Source organism: Myxine glutinosa, chromosome 9 (assembly GCF_964187855.1).
Source record: "Myxine glutinosa chromosome 9, kmMyxGlut1.1, whole genome shotgun sequence".
In the NCBI taxonomy this organism is placed as follows: domain Eukaryota; kingdom Metazoa; phylum Chordata; class Myxini; order Myxiniformes; family Myxinidae; genus Myxine; species Myxine glutinosa.
The window spans coordinates 37,708,073-37,726,765 of NC_136269.1; the positions used below are offsets into that span (position 1 = coordinate 37,708,073).

General features: G+C 44.5%; 1 long non-coding RNA gene across 1 annotated transcript; it reads left to right on the forward strand.

Annotated features, from left to right (window-relative positions):
* Window positions 1-14,657: 14,657 nt before the first annotated feature.
* Window positions 14,658-16,286, forward strand: LOC137416467 (uncharacterized). The gene is made up of 2 exons (XR_013624518.1): window positions 14,658-14,718; window positions 14,931-16,286. It is a non-coding gene; the product is annotated as an uncharacterized LOC137416467 (long non-coding RNA).
* The last annotated feature ends 2,407 nt before the right edge of the window (window positions 16,287-18,693 follow it).

The window sequence follows — 18,693 nt, forward strand, 5'->3', positions numbered from 1 at the left end:
ACTATACTTCACATTTTACAAGAAATAACTATGTGAGCTACATATTGTGGTGTAACTAACTATGGGGGGGGGGAGGGGGGGTTGCCTTTATTTACAAAACCACAACATGACCCCCCTCTCCGACCAGACTCGTCCCGAGTCGACCTCAGCCGGAACGACCATTAGAGTCTGGTTTTCAATTTTTACTCTTACCATTAGTGTGACACATAGCTGTAATCCCCCTAACATTTACTCTAACCCATGTGTGCGACATCATTTACTCTAGATATGCCCCTCCTAATGCATTGAGCATCTATCTAACAGACTCACACCCACAACTGTTCACGCATTTCCGGAATTTTTGAACTAAACACATAGCCGGTGGGCAACATTCTTATATTTACATGGACAGGACTTAACCTTTATTTACACACTACAACCCAGGACCTGCACTTGAGGAAAGAAATGGAGGAAGGAAATTGAGGCACTTGCTGCGTGTATCATCTTCTTGTGGCTTCTTGTGGTGTGCGGGCTAACAAAAACCGGCTGGCCCTGACCGGCATACAGGCCATTCGAAGATCAGGGCCATCTAAATCTTCACAATTGCACACATGGATCTATTTTTTCATTCACAAGCAGGGCCACTTGACACGTGGTCCAAATGCGTAGTGTCAGTGCCACTCAACAGGTGATCCATGTGTTTGTGTGTGCCAGTGCCACCCAACAGGTGGTCCGAAGCTTGGCCTGAATGCCACCCAACAGGTGGTCCATAGGTGCAAGATGAAATGGCAGCAAGATGCTGCACAGCAGAGGTGCGGGGCCACAAGGCTTGTGGTCCATAAGTGCAAAATGATGAGATGTCTGACAGCAAGATGCTGCAACAGATGGGCCTCCAAATCGTCATGGGGCGGGGAGGAAGACAAGGCGCAACAAGCACACGGAAAAGCAAACAGTGGCATACGAAAAAGAAGGTGACCAGGCACCACCATACCTGGTATGGTGAGAGGAACGCGGCAGAGTAAGCTCGTCCCTAACCGTACGTACCCCCAACCGTTGACTACACTACCCTAGCCCCCCTTGTATTTACAATTCGTCTCTACGTCTTGTCTCCCATATCCCCTCCAACGCCAAATTCGTCCCCAAATCCCCCCCAGGTTCTCCCAGGAAGGAAGGGATGGAATAAAGCAATGTTTCACTCACGTCGTGATGCGTCTTACTTCCCAAACAGCTTACAGAGCCTTACGGTGTGAAGTTTGTCCTCCGTGGTGAATGGTTGTGGATGGTTGTGGATGGTGCAAAGGGGTCTCACATCCTAACTACACAAATAACATTACTCTTTTAAACTTCCCGGGGTCATACCCTGCCAGTAGGCCTCTTTAAACTATGTGGTTCTAAGAGCCCGAATTCCCATTGCCCACACTGTGGTGCCCTCCTGAATTTGGGTCTCACCCAACAAATTTTCTCCCTGTGCCCTCGCACAATTTTGGGACTGGGTTGTGTGGCTCTACCAGCAGGTCTACCTACCTGCGCTCCTCCGTCACTGTAGCCGCCTCCCGAGCTTGCCTGCTCCTTGCACTAATCTACTTGAGGAAGGCCCTCCCTGGTGCTTAACCCCTCGATGCCCACCTTGGCATTGGGCAAGCCGGGTCCCTTCCCTGGATCCTCGGGCCCCACTCACTCGCTAACCTAACTGGCTCCCAGAGCCTACCTACGGCCTTAACTGGCCGACGAGCTCCCAGTGACGGAGTGCTTCAATAACCATAACTACCAATTAAACCACACGCCCAGCCATTCCACCATCTCCTGCACCTCACAAAACACTACTTTCTACCATCAGCACTACAGGTGTCAATATCCATGCAATTTACCTGCACACTCTACCTAGCTTTAAACCACGCCCCCCCCGGGCTTTCGTGAATGGGTTCCACTCCCCCCATTCAATCCTTCGCACCATGCATTCCACACCAATTATTCCACACCATGCATTCCACACCTTTTATTCTCACACCTCAACACAATTCCATTTATTCTCAAACATAATTCACACTTACACACACAGCATCATCTATCTAACTAATTTCCCCTAAAACTCGTGCTTCCCTCGTCATCCCTTTAAACTATGCACACCCTTTTCTTTAACAACCACTAAACTCTCTACGTCCCTCTACAGTTCAGTGTCACTACGTAATTATTGTCCCTATAACCACCTTTAGAGGCCATTTTTCCCCACAAAGCGGGGGTTGGCCTTTTTCGGGAACCGTGGTTGTTGTTATTTTTCGGTCCCCTTTTTGAAGCAATGTTTTATGGCCGGATGCCCTTCCTGACGCCAACGCCTTTTGCCGCTAGGTTGTTGTTGTTTTTCGGTCCCCTTTTTGAAGCAATGTTTTATGGCCGGATGCCCTTCCTGACGCCAATCTCCCCTGTGTCCCTATGTTCGCTCGAAATCCCTATCATTATCCGAGCCCTCCCTCGGTTGCCATACAGGCAACCATTGCTGGCCCCTCCATGGGCCTAACACTGCCATCCCCCTAAACTAATGCTCATGGGCCCCCCCCGTGGGAGGAATGGTCACACTACCATTCCCTCACGTGGGGTACAATACTCCCCCCAGTCCTCTAAACTATGAGCCCCCATCAGTGGAGGTACTGGGTCCTGCCTCGGCCTCTAAGGCCAGGATGATCCATGCGGGTGGTTGGTCGCCTGTATGGGTTGTCCGTCCGGCATTGACGATCCGAGGGGGGAGGGGTCGATAGGCCCAGGTGCCGGGCTCCATCCCTGCGCGGGGCCCTTCGGTCCCACGCATGATGACCTAACCGGCCACGGTCAGAGCACCTCACCCGGTAAGGTGCGTGGCTCCGGAAATCCAAACCTCCCCTCAAAACCCGCCGATCGCCCTTGCCGCGGTACGGTGCCAACAATACTGTGCGGGTGCCGGAGGCACGAATCGTGTACGCCAGTCCTTGCGAGACTGACCCAGCACCGATTCCCTCTGGTCCCCACGGCACACAATTCACCGGGGGCTCGCGTACGCGACTCGTCCCGCTACGCACTATCCCGGTCGGTGTCGATGCCTGGGCCGCGCCATCACAACCTGCTACCCACTCCATACTCGCACACACACACCTTTCACACACTCCGTTATCGCACACCCTGGTGCACACTCTTTCTCCACACACTCCGGTGTGCACTCTCTCTCCACACACTCCGGTGTGCACTCTCTCTCCACACACTCCGGTGTGCGCTCTCTCTCTCCACACACTCTGGTGTGCGCTCTCTCTCTCCACACACTCCGGTACGCACTCTCTCTCCACACATTGCAACTCACCTCGGGGCTCTCCTTCCCCCGCTTCTCTGCCAGCACCTGCAAACTTTCCATTTGGTTGGCAAGCATGTCATCACGGTGCGAACACAAACCTTGCACATATTCCATCACTTCCTCCCTTAATTCACTCTGTCTCTCCTTGTGTCTTTTTAATTCCATTATTTCTTCTTTTTCCAAAGTTACCTCCTCTATTTCCCGGTGTGCCTCCGAAATATCCCCTTCTACGCATTCCTCGCACCGCTTCACCTCGTCGCACACCACTGCCACCTCTTCGCTCGGCTTACGCCCAATGTCCTCCCCCATTGTGTCCATGTTGCACCTGGATTCCTCCCTCATTTTTTTTAATGTTGCACCTGCATTCGATTATTTCGGTGTCCATCCGATTAAGCATCTTTTTCCAATTGCCGTTTGTTTCCTCCCTCATTTCTTTCATTTCACTTCTTGACTCTTTCATGCTCGCTTACATTTGTGTCATGAATAACTGCATGTCGAAACCCACTTGCACAGCGGGCCCGGCCTCCACGTGCGAAGCGCCGCCATTTTCTTCACCTCCTGCTGCACCCTCATCAACTTCCCCTTCCAACAATTGTTCCTACTGGTCCTGGGTTGTTAATTCATCCATATTTTCTACTCCCACCGGCACCTGGTCGTCTTGGCCAGCCATTGCATGAACTCCAAAAAAATTTGGTTTTAAACTAAATTTTGTACGCTCGTAAAATTTGAGTACATAAAGCGCACTCCAGGTCCAAATATCCCACTCCCAGACACCAATTTTGTTGCTGTCGGGTTCAAATCCCACTCCTGACTACCAATTTTGTTGCGTATCTCGGGTTCGTCGACGTATTGAGGGGGGGTTAAGCCCTGCTCCCCCTCGAACTCCGAGTCCACGAGGCCACCACCCACACTACACTCGTGGTGGACGGATTGCTAAGCAATTCCAGCCGCCGAGCCCACAGCTACGCGTGGAAGGGTTAACGGTCACGACCCGAGTACCTTCGACACACGCAGCCGTGAGAACGGGGACTGAACCTCGCACGAGTCACACTGGTATTGAACGCCCGAGCGGTTGTGCGTCGCGTAACTCGTGTCGTTAACACTATTGGACCCGATAGAGCTGTTTTGATTCGGGCAATGCTCGGCCAATGTTGAAAGGACGATGACGGCCAGGTTGGAAACAAACCACAGGATTTATTACAATGTACAGTTTCACAGAAAAAGGACACAGCGAAGAATCTTAACGGCCTTACCTACGTTCCCAGACAAGGGCCCTCAGATTCGTTCAGGGAAGGGAAGGAAGAGGGGAGTGCGCACAAAGCGTGGCCGCTTCGTGCAGTTTGCCTGGACGGGCTCGTTGGGTGGATACCCCCAAGGATCGCTCCAACCTGGGACACCACAGCCGGGGATGTTCGCGGCAGGGGCGTTGATCATGGGCGTGCTCGCAGCAGGAATCCGAGGAGCGTATCTCAGGGTCAGCGAGGCAGAGCGCGTCTATATGCAGGGAGTCCAGGCACAACGAGAGTCGGGGCAGAGAGAGAGGGAGCGGGGGTTCGGGCCGGGTTTTATAGCCCCCGACCCCCCCACTCGAACATTCCACGGGCCTCCATTGGCTGCCTGGGGTCACGTGTCGTGACAGCCCCTTATTGGTCACCCTTGGCCACTCCCTTCAGCTCCCATTGGCTGCTCGCTGCTCACCAGCCATGCCCTCCAGCTCCTCCCTCGGGCCTGAAAGGCTTGGCCAAGGCCCATGACAAGGCACTTCAGGCTGCAATGAGGCCTACCATTACCCTGCCTGCCTCAACGCATACTAACACTGGGAAGGAGACTATACTTCACATTTAATAAGAAATAACTAACTATGCGAGGCTACATGTTGTGGTGCAACTAACTATGGAGGGGTTGCCTTTATTTACAAAACCGCAACAATACATTGAGTATTAGTATACAGGAGTTTCACATAAGAGATGAAAGTTTCACCAAACCCCATTCCTTCCAGAACAGAAAAAGGTACTTGTGGTCAACACGATCGAAGGCCTTAGTTTGATCAAGTAACAGCAATCCAAAATCATCACAGGAAATTATTGCGTGAAATAACATCTCTTACCAAAAAAGTATTATCATAGATAGATTTTCCAGGCACACAGTAGGTCTGGTCCGGGTGTACAACTGAACTAATCACAGTCTTCATACGATTAGCAAGTACTTTAGAGAGAATCTTGTAATCAACACACAATAAGGAGACAGGTCGTCAGTTATCAACCAGTTGAAGATTCCCAGCTTTTGGCAGCACACAAACGACTGCTCGTCTACAAGACATTGGAAGTTCTCCGACACATATGCTTTCATCGAATACATCGAGTAAGACAGGTCCCACGAGGGCCCAGAAGGTCTTATAGAATTATGCGGACAGGCCATCTATTCCAGAAGCTTTCCAGTCTTTCAGGCTCCGCACAGCTGCTTCAAGTTCATCAGCCAAAATTGGGGAGTTAAGCATGCATCGCTCGTCCTCCTCGACACTCGGAAACCCAGCAATTAACTCTTGTATCACCTCATTGTCCACGTTCTGAGGAGAATACAAGTTAGAATAGAACCCTTTCAGAGTACACCTGATCACCTGCTGGGAGGTCACCAGGGACCCATTGGGAGTGAGTAAAGTATGAATTTGTTGTGACCTTTTGAGGGAAGACTCTAACTTAAAGAATTCTTTGTTTGGCATGTCCAGAGTTAAATAGCTCATTCGCATTCAGACCAAGGCACCCATCGCCCGTTGCCGTACCGTTTCCGCTAGCACTGCTTTTTTTGCCCATATTAGTTGTTCACGTGCACCTCTCCCAACCTCATCAACATTCTGTTCTAAGGATACAATTTCAGATTTTAACTGATCGATTGATATTGATTGAATTTTAGTGGTGTATACACTATACTGTTGACAGAAGTTCTTAATTTGGGACTTTGCAATGTCCCACCACAGCCAGAGAATATCATACTCAGGTCTGGAGGAGCGAATTTTCTCCCACACGACGTGAAAGGCCTCATTAAATTTATTGTCATGTAAGAGACGAGTATTCAAAGACCAGTAAGCACTACCACTTGGTGGAAAGGGTAACTTAAAGGACATTGAGATTAAACTGTGGTCTGTGAATCCAGTTGGTAAAATTTTGGACACAGACACCACATTCAATATTGGCTTGTTCACATAAAATCTGTCCAGCCTTGCCATTGACATAATACCATCATTGCATCTACACCATGTATAACAGCGTATGAGTGGGTGTTGTGATCTCCACACATCCTTAAACCGAAAGATGTTGATGGTGTCCTCTAGAGCTTTCGTAGAGGCAACATGAGGCTCATGACCATTCCTATCAATCGACGGACAAATTGTGCAATTAAAATCTCCCGCGATACAAATAAAAGCTGTTGCGTCCAGAGTTTTTACAAAATCCCACAGAGTGGAAAGGAAGATTTTCCTCTCCATTGGGTCACACGGTGCATAAACATTCACTTTTGTAATCTTTTGGGTATTGTAAAGAACTTATACGGAGATCAAATGCCCTTTATAGATTTCTTTAAATGAAACCTGTTGAGCACAAATCTTATGACTTAGGGAAATGGCAACACCGGCCCGAGGTGTAGGGAACCCACTTAGCCACCATTGCCCTTTAAAAAGTTTCCCCCAATCGGCTACTTGAGCACTAGTAGCGTGGGTCTCTTGTAAGAGAATAATGTCAGCCTTTTCTTTTCCAACCGCTTGAATGGTTTGCACCCTCCGTAAGGGGGCACGACCCCCATTTATATTTCAGGATACAACATTTAGTTCCATAGTTGATTCTTCTGGGGGGTGAAGTCCTCTTCCTCATTTAATTCCTTGTTTGCCTTCGTGACGGCTTTCCTCAGCCACTGAAATTCAGGTTCGGAGATTTCCACATACTCGCTCCTTTGCAGCAAAGGTTTTGCGGCTGCAAGGAAGGCCTGGATATTAGGAAAATGATCCTTAATTCGTACATGCCTTTGTCTGAAAGTTTCCTTCAAAAATCTAACAATATTTTCTTTTGAGATTTCAAAAGGCTGTTCTTCCTCCTGAGGGGGGAATGCCCTGTCAACCCTTGCCACTGGTTCCTCATGGCCGATCAGTGTCTCGGTAGTTAGAATTCCCTTAGTGACACTAGTAATGAGTTCCTCCTGAACCTGCACAGAAACACCTGTTCCATCCCCATCTACCTTGGATTCCTCATCCTCTTTATCCTCATGCCTCATTGCAATGGGGAGGGAGGAGCCGTTATTAGCGGTAATGGGTATTTTTCATTCCCCATTAGAATTGATATGGTCATCAGTAGGCTGTTCGGTTTCGCAGGTTGATTTACAACCTTCAGGAAAACGTTCCCCTTCATCCTGAGCAGGTGGTATCATGTCAGCCATAGTTTCACCACCTTGCTGATCTTCATGTGAAGGACTATCTGAACCGTTTAAACTGCTTGCTGTCTGCACCACCAACACTTTAACACCTTTGTCCGCATTCCTAGTACTTAAAAGTGACCGTTTCAAATTTTTGTCGAGACGCCGCATCTACAATCTGCTGCTCCTCGCAAATCATTCCCTCTACAGGTAGAGGCTTCTCCCTTACATTTGCTGACTCATCGGTTGCACGATGGCCAGCTGTACTGGATGACTCATCGCTTACACGAAGCACATCCGTATGGGTCTCATCAGCACCACTCTTAGCCGTACCTTGATGGTCCGATGTAGATTCCCGCACTGAAGGCGAAACATCTATAGAATCATCCCTAGTGGTCACGGGTGGGGCTGGTCCGGCTGCTGAGGCATGCGTTTTCTCCCCATCAGGACAATACTGCCGAGTGTGTCCATGTACACCACACCCGTAACAAATCAACCTCTCCGTTGCCGCAAAAATCCTGTGCTCACGTTTTGCCGACTTAAACACGAGAGAGACATTCAATTGCGTCAAACCATCCTTCAAAACAACATAACAAAACCGTCTAAACGTTTCGATATGCTGAGTCCGTTCTGCACGACGACGCGCGCGAAACGGACACGTGAAACGAAAACAACCACCCTGTGGTGCATTCGGGACGCTGCCCGGATGTTCTCCCAACCGATCAATCCTCCGATTGCGAGGAGCGTCTCCTCCAGCGAGACATCTTCCGGTGGGACAAAACACATGCCGTGTTCATCTGTTAACACCTCATCGGCGTCGCAACCGGCAGTACTTGGACTATTCTTGCTGGCCATTTGAAGTAACTAAACGAAAAATAACCAATAAATGGTACTAAGGTTTATAAAGCCTAAATAAATGAAAAATAACAACAACAACAATAACTGGGAAAAAATATATATACAGTATATATAAATATAAATATAAATAAATAAATCCCGTTAACCACCTAAAGTGGCAAACTTTAACCGCGCTGTCTCTCCCTCTCTCGCTCAGTAGACAAGACGATAGAAAAGGACACCAACACTCGGACAGCAGAAAGAACCAAAGTAAAGGGTAGGAAGACGGAAAAGAGCAACAAGAGACACAGCACGTACCGCCAGTGACTGAGCAACAGACCTGGCGCTAAGCGAGCGGCAGCTGTGCAAAGTGGGAGGAGAAACAGACAAACCGTGCATGCTATTTTGAGGTCATGACCTGTGACCGCCATCTTGTATTGCATCCACCATCCATTTCTAACCCCTTCACTCGTTTCTTGTGACACTCACGTTTGCCTCATCTCATAACATATTAAAACATTAAATTGCACATATTTAATTGCAATATTTAATATTAATATCGAATTAATTCATTATTAATAATTAATTAATTAATACTTAATTGCAATTGCACAATTTAATAAATTGCACATATTAAATACGGAAAGGGAGATTTAATTAAGTAGAAATGGATTTTAAAAAATTAATACGGAATGAGAGAAAAAAAACTTCGAAGGAAGTTACATCATTTTCAACATACTAGGGCATGCCCGTACGTGGGTGCAATGCCCGTACGTGGGTACGTGGGTACGTGGGTGCGAGTACGGTGACAATCCCCCCCCCCCCCTCTATTTACATGAAATGGTTTGGTCCATGAAATGGTTTGGTTCATTCGCAACGCCAAAGCGAACGGCGAACGGCTTGCGAGTACGGTGACAATCCCCCCCCTCTATTTACATGAAATGGTTTGGTCCATTCGCAACGACCACAGAACCCCCCCCCCCCCCCCTCTATTTACATGAAATGGTTTGGTCCATTCGCAACGCCAAAGCGAACGGCGAACGGCTAAATCGCCATAGCTCGGTAACTACTTGTCCGATTAATTTCAAACCTTGAAAAGGCACATCCTCGGGTCCCCAGCAATATACCTGGCAAGTTTAAAGTATATCGGACCGGTAGTTGTCGAGAAACAGCGGTCACAGACAAACATACATACATACATACAAACATACAAACATACACACAGAGATTACTGGAATTATAGATAGATTGTTGGCAACATTTTGTGACTCAACCCAGGATTCGACTCCAAGTCATATTGATACCTGTATGTTCCAATGAAACTTGGTAAATTGTAGATTCCAATGTATTACTGTCGAGGCCACAAATAAATTACTGTATTGTGAACACAGATCTGCAGATATTTAGCTGGAATAGTCAATAAACTCAAGGTTGAACCTCCAAAAGAAAATCTGTATTATTGACATTGATCAAGGCTCAAGTCACAGTCTAACAAGATGAAAAAGACATAAAATATCATAGCCCCCATGGTTTTAGTAATTTTGCTGAATGGGGTTAATGGCTGCCAGTCGGCCATCTTTAATCGCATCGTAAAACAAAATGATGTGTATATGTATAAACCTCCATACAAAATCAGTCATACGCGGGATGGAAGGAAACCAAGCGTTTACCTGGACGGAAGCACACGGGTTTATACCAAAACCACAAAAATGCAAACATGACCAAGAAAATTTAACAATAGGGATTTCATGAAAACAAATCAAACAGGTGAAAATGAAATAAAGTTGTGGTAAAAACTAAAATTATAACTGAGGTATCTCCATGTACGGACTCAAATACAGACAAGGGGAAAGATCAAATTAAATCTTAAAAACTACTAAAAACATGTCCTGGCGAGGGTCTGCAATCTCTGAACAAAATCAGTCCATGCATCTCCGAGATGTGATTGCGGACGGCCGGACAAACAGACGGACTAGACCCAATCCATAAGACCCCGTTTCGGACCAAATCCAATTTCCAAATCCAATTGGTTTAGAATTGTGACCTGTAGGCCAGTGACAAACAGACAAACAAATAGACAAACAGACAGACAGAATAACAAATGCAGCCGACCAATATACTTGAAAAATCTTCGATTTTGAAAGTAATGAACACTAACCTTGACCAAGCTTATCCAAAACCTCCACTTTCTGAGTCAAATACTAACTTTCCTTGATATTTTTGCACTTGGTTCACCACTAGCAATAGTTTTCCTTTTGGGGCCAAGGTTGCAATCACTCAGGGAAATAATAACCGAAAACAAAGTAATTGTTTATGATTACACGGAAAATTACACCAAATGTAGTGTTGACCTGGAGATAGGTACAGTAGAGTTCTGTACACTGTATGTGTCTGTTACCACTTGTACTGCAGCAGCACCACTGATTTACAATTATATTTGTAAAGTTGAAACTGTGACCAATAATCACGTTTCTCCATCATTTTATGCTTCAGTCGTTATTAACAGTCCCACGATTGGTAAAAATTAATCAGTGCAATAACTAAATTGGTGCATAAGAGGTTGCCTGAGATTGGTAAATATTGTCGTGTCACCCAGCGATTAAAACCTTTGGGTGACGAATGGCCGTTAGTTTTTTTTACGAAAAACAAGGCGGCAGCCCAAAAATTGGCGGTAATTTTTGGCGTGCGCGGATGGAAGAAAACAAAGCGTTTACCTGGACGGAAGCACACGGGTTTATGCCGAAACCACAAAACATGCAAACACGACCAAGAAAATTTAACAATAGGGATTTCATGAAAACAAATCAAACAGGTGAAAATGAAATAAAGTTGTGGTAAAAACTAAAATTATAACTGAGGTACCTCCATGTACAGACTCAAATACAGACAAGGGGAAAGATAAAATCAAATCTTTAAAAGTACTAAAAACATGTCCTGGCGAGGGTCTGCAATCTCTGATTGCTCTTTCTTGTTTTAAGAATGCATGCATCTTGCAGTGACTGTGCAGGATTGGATGGCTGAGAAAGCAGAGGAACCTAAGCCAGAGGAGAGTCTGAAAAAAATAGAAGTACAGAAGATATCCTGTCGTACAGAAGATATCCTGTCGTACAGAAGATATCATTAATATTTTGATCCTAAATTCAGAACAACCATCGGGGTAATAGAACGTTCCACCAGGAAACGTCCACAGCAACCATCCTCTTTGAGTCAACTTCCCTTAGGCCCATTGAAAAGAATCGTATTATAGGGTGATTATCAAATCGCGGTAGATTTTGTGTCCGAAGGACTAATCTTCCGTTTAAATGCTGTTACTGATAATATTGTCCTTATTTTTTGTTGTGTACAGGTTAATTAAACATTAGTTAACGATATGATGGTTGAAATTCACATCTGGGATTTAATTTTTTGTGTGAAAAAAAATTTCAAAGTCTGTGTACCTATGAAATATCTCTGTCCGAGACGAACATTTTCAGAAAGTTACTTCATTTATCCGCAGTAAACAATGTGTTGAGAAAATATTAAGCCCCTGTTTCATCAAGTGATTTGTATTGTACAATGTGCTGACGAAATAAGCTAATTTGTGACCTCCTTATATTCATCACTGAACCGAAATGCACATGTCCCTGAGTTGAAGTCCCCCCTGTTACCCTGTCCAATAAAGCCAGCCTGTGTCTGATTTTACCATATTTCATTAATGTGTCCAGTACAGTTTGCAGCATATAAGTTCTCATTTCCAGTATGGAAGAAAAAAGTTGAACAAAGAAGTGATTGAGGAAATTTTTTTCAATAATAAGTTGGTGAGTATTGCACGTCAAACAGAAATTGTCCACACTGTTATACATTCATCATTTATAAATATAAAACATTCGAAAACACTAATCACGCAACTATATTACAGAATAGTTCATTGAGGCATGGGAGTGATTGGGCGATAATTTGGGAATTAATAATGGAATCAGTGAGATTTGTGTGCATGAAATGTCTCCGCTGTTACTGTCCTCTCTGTTACTTGATTTTCGGTAACGGGGGGGACCAAGCCTAACAGTGGGGACATAATTAAGTAATTAATGATTTTGCAAGCTCATGATTGTAATATTTCCCGAGAATGTAATATATATACAATATACATCCCAATGAAGGAATGGTAGCTGTTTCATATACACCGCCCAATGAAGGGACGGCAGCTGTCTCATATGTATATGAATGTAACTATATTTTATTAGGGTTACTATCTTGTACAATTATTTTTGTTTTCTTAATCTTAATAGTTTAAATCACCTTATTGCATTATACTGTATGCCGTCAGTATTTTACTCACCTAAATATTGACATGTGGAACTCTGACCACGCCCACTTCCGTCACAGTGCCGTGTCACTTCCTAAACTCAAGAGAATGTTCACACGCCACTAAGTGCTCATCATAAATACATTATTTGTTTCAGGTATGCCACTAAGCGCAGCTGAGAAGCAGAGGCAGTACCGGCAGAGAAGAGATCGTGATCCTGTGAGGAGAGAAGAATACTTGAAGAAGGAAAAGCTACAATGGCAGAAGAGGAAGGAGACGGGGAAGGTTAAGTTGGTGAGTGAGTTGAGTGACAGGGCTGCTCGGAAGTTAAGGAGAGAATGGAAGTTGAGGCGAGCAAAGAACAGAAAATTAGAGAAGGAACGAGCACGAACTTTGGACAAGCTGGTAACTCCGCCAGGTTCACCTACAGAAATCATAGAGGGTGTGACCTCCTCACAACGATCAACTGGAGAGCGAAGACGAAGACGAAATAAAGAAAAGATACTGAAAGAAATGGATGAAATGGCCGACAAACTTGAATACCAGACTCGACAAGCTGACAAATACAGAAAAAGATGGGAGCGACTCAGGCGAAAAATAACCGTTGAGTCTCCAAGAGCAAAGGCAATGTGCCTATTAAGAATGGCAAGCACATCAGCTGTGAAAAAGACCCTGATTTTCCATAACGTGCTGGTGGACGAAATACGACGGAAATACAAATCAACAAAACAAGAGAGACTGAAGCAAGCTTACTGTCGGTTGTTTACAGGAGCTGTGGCAAAGAAGTACCGCCTTCGCAGCTATATGCAGCAACAACTTGGATTCTCTGCCAAACGGTGGCCAAAACCTCAAAATGACCAAAATGATAGCAGCTTCCATAGGTGCAGAAGTGCAACTGTTGCTGTCCTGTACAAGAAGAAAGTTGAAGATTTCTATGCCCTGGATTACAACAGTAGGATGACAACTGGCAAGAAAAACACTGTCACCAGAAAGAAGAAGAAGCTCCAAAAGCGCCTACTCAATGACACCAGAAAGAATATTCATTCGAGATTTCTCGCAGAGAACCCAACTTCATCCATCAGTTATTCTCTCTTTTGCAGACTAAAACCATACTGGATAGTCACACCTACTGAAAAGGATAGGCAAACATGTCTGTGCAAGATACATGAAAATACACAACTTACCTTGTCTAAGCTGAAAACTCTGAAGATTCTCTCAACAGATAACATGGACACTATTGTTCATAGCATATCCTGCAACACAGAATCTCAGAGCTGCATGTATGGAGAGTGCAGAACATGCAAGAACCTAGAATTTGTTATGGATGATCCAAATGAGCAAACAACTTGGCTGCAGTGGAAGACTATAAAAGAAACACGTGTTATCAAAGAAGCTTCCAAATCTGTGACAACAACTGTGAAGACAACCATCAGTGGACCTGTCAGTGATCTCATTGACCAATGCACCAGTCAGCTCCAGCAGTTTAAGCGTCATTACCTGAACATTAATCATCAATACAAGTTCTATCGAGAGTTGAGACAAAAATTGTCTGCCAACGAATGTTTGATTCACATAGATTTTGCGGAGAACCATGTCTGCAAATTGTCCAGTGAAATTCAGAGCATGCACTTTGGTGCATCAAAGAAACAACTCAGCTTACACACTGGTGTGTATTATGTAGGTCCAAATGCAAACCCTGCACCATTCTGCACAATCTCAGAAAACTTGTACCATGGTCCAGCAGCCATATGGGAGCACCTGAAGCCAATTCTCAACAGCTTGCAGGAGAAGCACGAAGTGGACACCATGCACTTCTTCAGTGATGGGCCCACGACCCAGTACAGGCAGAAATTAAATTTCTTTCTGTTCACCAAAGAACTGGCACAAAGGAAGGTTACTTTTGGTAAGCTATGGTGATCTCATAAATAACCATGTCAAATAATCTGTATACAATTTTAGCTGTCCTCAAACAGCACATGTACATATGATTTATTACAATCCCTTCCATCTGACTATTTAGATTATGTTTTAGATGCTTGTACTACAGGGAGAGGAATTATGGATGACCCTTAACCAATCATTTCATCAATAATTTTTTGGAATGTTGTTTTACAGGGACATGGAATTTCCATGAGGCAGGCCATGGGAAGGGGGCACCTGATGGAGTTGGCGCAACTGTGAAACGAATGGCCGACAACCTGGTACAGAGAGGGAAAGATTGCCCAGATGCGGTGACAATGATTAATCTGTTAGAGGAGGCACACTGTCGCATTGAGCTGCACTTGGTAGACGTAAAGGATATTGACTCTGCAGTGACCAAATCAGCAAAACTGCACCTTCCGAGTGTCCCAGGCACAATGAAAATCCATCAAATCTTAACAACAAAACATGGATGCATACAGTTTCGAGATCTCAGTTGCTTGTGCACCAAAGGAGAAATATGTCTATGTTTTAAACCAAAAACATTCACTTTCCCGAACCAACTGCAATGTGCCATGGAAGATGATGTACCAGATCCTGAACCAGAGCGGATGCCAGATCCTGAATCAGAGAGTGTGCCAGATCCTGAATCAGAGAGTGTGCCAGATCCTGAATCAGAGAGTGTGCCAGATCCTGAATCAGATAGTGTGCCAGATGGTGTGCTGAAGAGTCTTACTGATTCAACTGATATCTCACTACTTAACAAGTATGTTGTGGTGAGCTATGATGGTCGACCATATCCTGGAATTGTCATTGATGAAGACCATGAAGATCTTGAAGTGAAATGCATGCATAAAGTCGGCAAGAACAGATTTTTTTGGCCCATGTTGGATGATATATGTTGGTACAATAAGGATAACTTCATATGTGAAATACCACCACCGGAAAAAGTGACCCTCAGACATCTCCAAATCAATCCCTCAATTTGGCATGCAATTCAATGCCACTTCTCATGAAGAGTTCCATCAACTACAATAATGATTCTTGTCCACATTATGCATTTCATTTCTTTCTATTGTCATGTGGATCAATTTGTTGTCCCTTCTGTTACTGTTGGTCCCCACTGTTACTTGGTGTCCCCTCTGTTACTGCATGCAAAAATGGATATATTTCTGAACCTGCACTCATTTCTACCATTGCATCTGTTCTATTCCACTCCTGCAACTATACAAGTTTTGGATGTATTCACATAATTAAAACTGTTCTTGTATTTAAGGACCAAATTTTGAATATAGCTAGCACTGTGTGGTACAGACAGGATACGCTAGATATTAATTGCAATATTATACACCACCATCAATGATTATTACAACGAAAAGTTCCACATATGATAAGAGGACTTATTGCCTCATGTTTGTGCACAATTGTAGAAATGAGCAAGTATTTTAGTATAAGTTGCAATATCACCCTTGACCGTAACAGAGGGGACAAAATGTATTGCGCATTGCTTCTTATTATCTCTGGCATTTAATAAATTTACTTCAAACAGTTTTCGCATGGGTATAGTGTTTCTTCTTAATCATTTTTGCATCATTATAAGAATTTTTTTTTCTTAATTTAACATATTTTTTTTGGGGATTTTAAATATCCAAAATCTACCGCAATTTGATATTCACCCATTAATTAATGAACTGGATGTCTTTTATCATTTAGCTTTAGCAGAATAATTAAGGCCCTTGATAATCATGTTGCTGGCATTATTCAAACCCGAGGTGGTAGAATCCACTATTAATATACAGGAAAACAAACACGACATAATGACAATAACACCGAAGCTTTTCGTGCTGTACTCTTTAAGGCGATTCACAGCAAAGAGACCGGAAGAGATGAGAACTAATGCATTTATAAGCATGTATAAGTAACCGCGACACCGATTAGTTCTTCAGTCATGATGTCATTGGTGTTCTGAATGCCCATTGGTTGACTCAGTCAGCAAACTGTCCCTGGCTCCGATTGGCTGAAGCAGAGTTGTCAGCGATGACGCACCATTTGCATCATTATCCTGGACAGTGGTCGGGGAAACACCTTTAATCTTTCCGTGTTGAAAGAGAATGAGAGAATGTACAAATTCCTTTTGACGACACAATGTGGGGTCCGTGGAATGGATGAAGGTTGCGTCTAACATACGTGGATGTAACGTACTATGACCTCGACTCAATATCTTGAACATATTGGCATTGTACTGGTCTGCACAATCGGGGTTGGCATCCAAGTGCCGTGCAATGGAAGAAAAAGAAAAAATGGTCGACGGTCCTTGAACGTTCTTGCATGCTCGTAGCGGTTGTGTCCTCACACCCAAGTTCTTTTTTCGAATCCCCAAGGGGACATGCTGTTTGATACGATGAGCCAACCTTTGGGTTGTACGGCCCACGTAAATTTTAAAGCCCAAAGTAAATTTTAAAGTTGTAAAGATTCACATCGGCACTTAAACTCATCGGTAACTTTGCTGATTGGTGAGGTGGGCAGCACATCCTTGTTGACTGACGTGAGCAGACGGCGAGAAGTGAAGATTACTTGAGGTTGCACAGCCAGGTACGTGTTTGATACCGTATGTTTGATTGGTTCTTCAAACCTTCGTGATGATTGTCCCTTCCATGGCATCCTGATATATACCGGACAATTGTGAGGACCGATCTTGTGTTCATTTGTTGTCTTGAGAGACTTGGGCACATTTCTCTTGATTATATACTCTGAATAACCATTGTCACCGAGTATATTCATGATTTTGTCCATTTCAGCAGGAAGATTACAAGGTGAGCAAATCCTCCGAGCTCTGTTCCCAAGGATGTTGATCAAGGCAATTTTGTATCTCGTGGAGCTGAAGGAATCCCAGCGAATATGGTGCCCAGTGAAGGTAGGCTTCTGGTAGATAGATGTAGTGAAACAAAAATAAGACGTTGCCTGAGATATTGGTTGCCTGGTTGCCTCAAAATATTAATGATATCCTCTGTACTACAGGAGTGAACAAGAAAGAGCAATAAGAGATTGCAGACCCACGCCCGGACATTTTTTTTATTGGTTTTTAAGGCTTTTGTGTTAAAATAAATATGGCGGCCGAACCACGTGACCAATGACGTCATCATTTTATTTTCTCCACCAATAAAATAAAATAACAGGAAATTCCTTTATCCAGCCGGCATTCAGCTTTGGTGTCCCAACGAGCACTTTGGTGAGCTTGACGGCCGTTGAAACTGGTGAGGTCAGCAGCACAAGGTGGTCTGAAGCCACTCGCGTGGGAAACGCTCCAACAATGGTGCCGCCGGTCAATGACAAGAGCGCACCGGGCCGTGAAGCGGTCGCCAAAACGCCCTCCTCTCAATTCCGGGCCAGCAAGCACAACACGGCCCCCAGCTCCCCCGAATAGCACCACAGTCCAGCAACACCCCCTCCTCCAATGTTGAAAAAGTTCACACAAAAGCTCCAAAAAGTACTAAATATGTACTTTTCACAGTACTAAATAGTAAAAAAAAAAAAAAGACGTCATCGGTCACGTGGTTCGGCAGCCATATTTATTTTAAAACAAAAGCCTTAAAAACCAATAAAAAATATGTCCTGGCGAGGGTCTGCAATCTCTTATTGCTCTTTCTTGTTCACTCCTGTATGTATTAAATATGTACATAAGGGGTCACACGTGATTGGTCAAAATTAAACTTTGTGTTAACTAAATCTGTACATAAGAAGTTACCCACAATTGGTCAAAATTAAACTCTGCAATAACTAAATTGGTACATGAGGTTGCCCACGGTTGGTCAAAATTTAATCCCCTTTATAACTAAATCGGTACATATGAGGTTGCCCGTGATTGGTCAAAATTAAACCCCACAATAGCTAAATCTGTACATAAGTGGTTACACGTGATTGGTCAAAATTAAAATTTGTCATCGCTAAATCTGTGCAT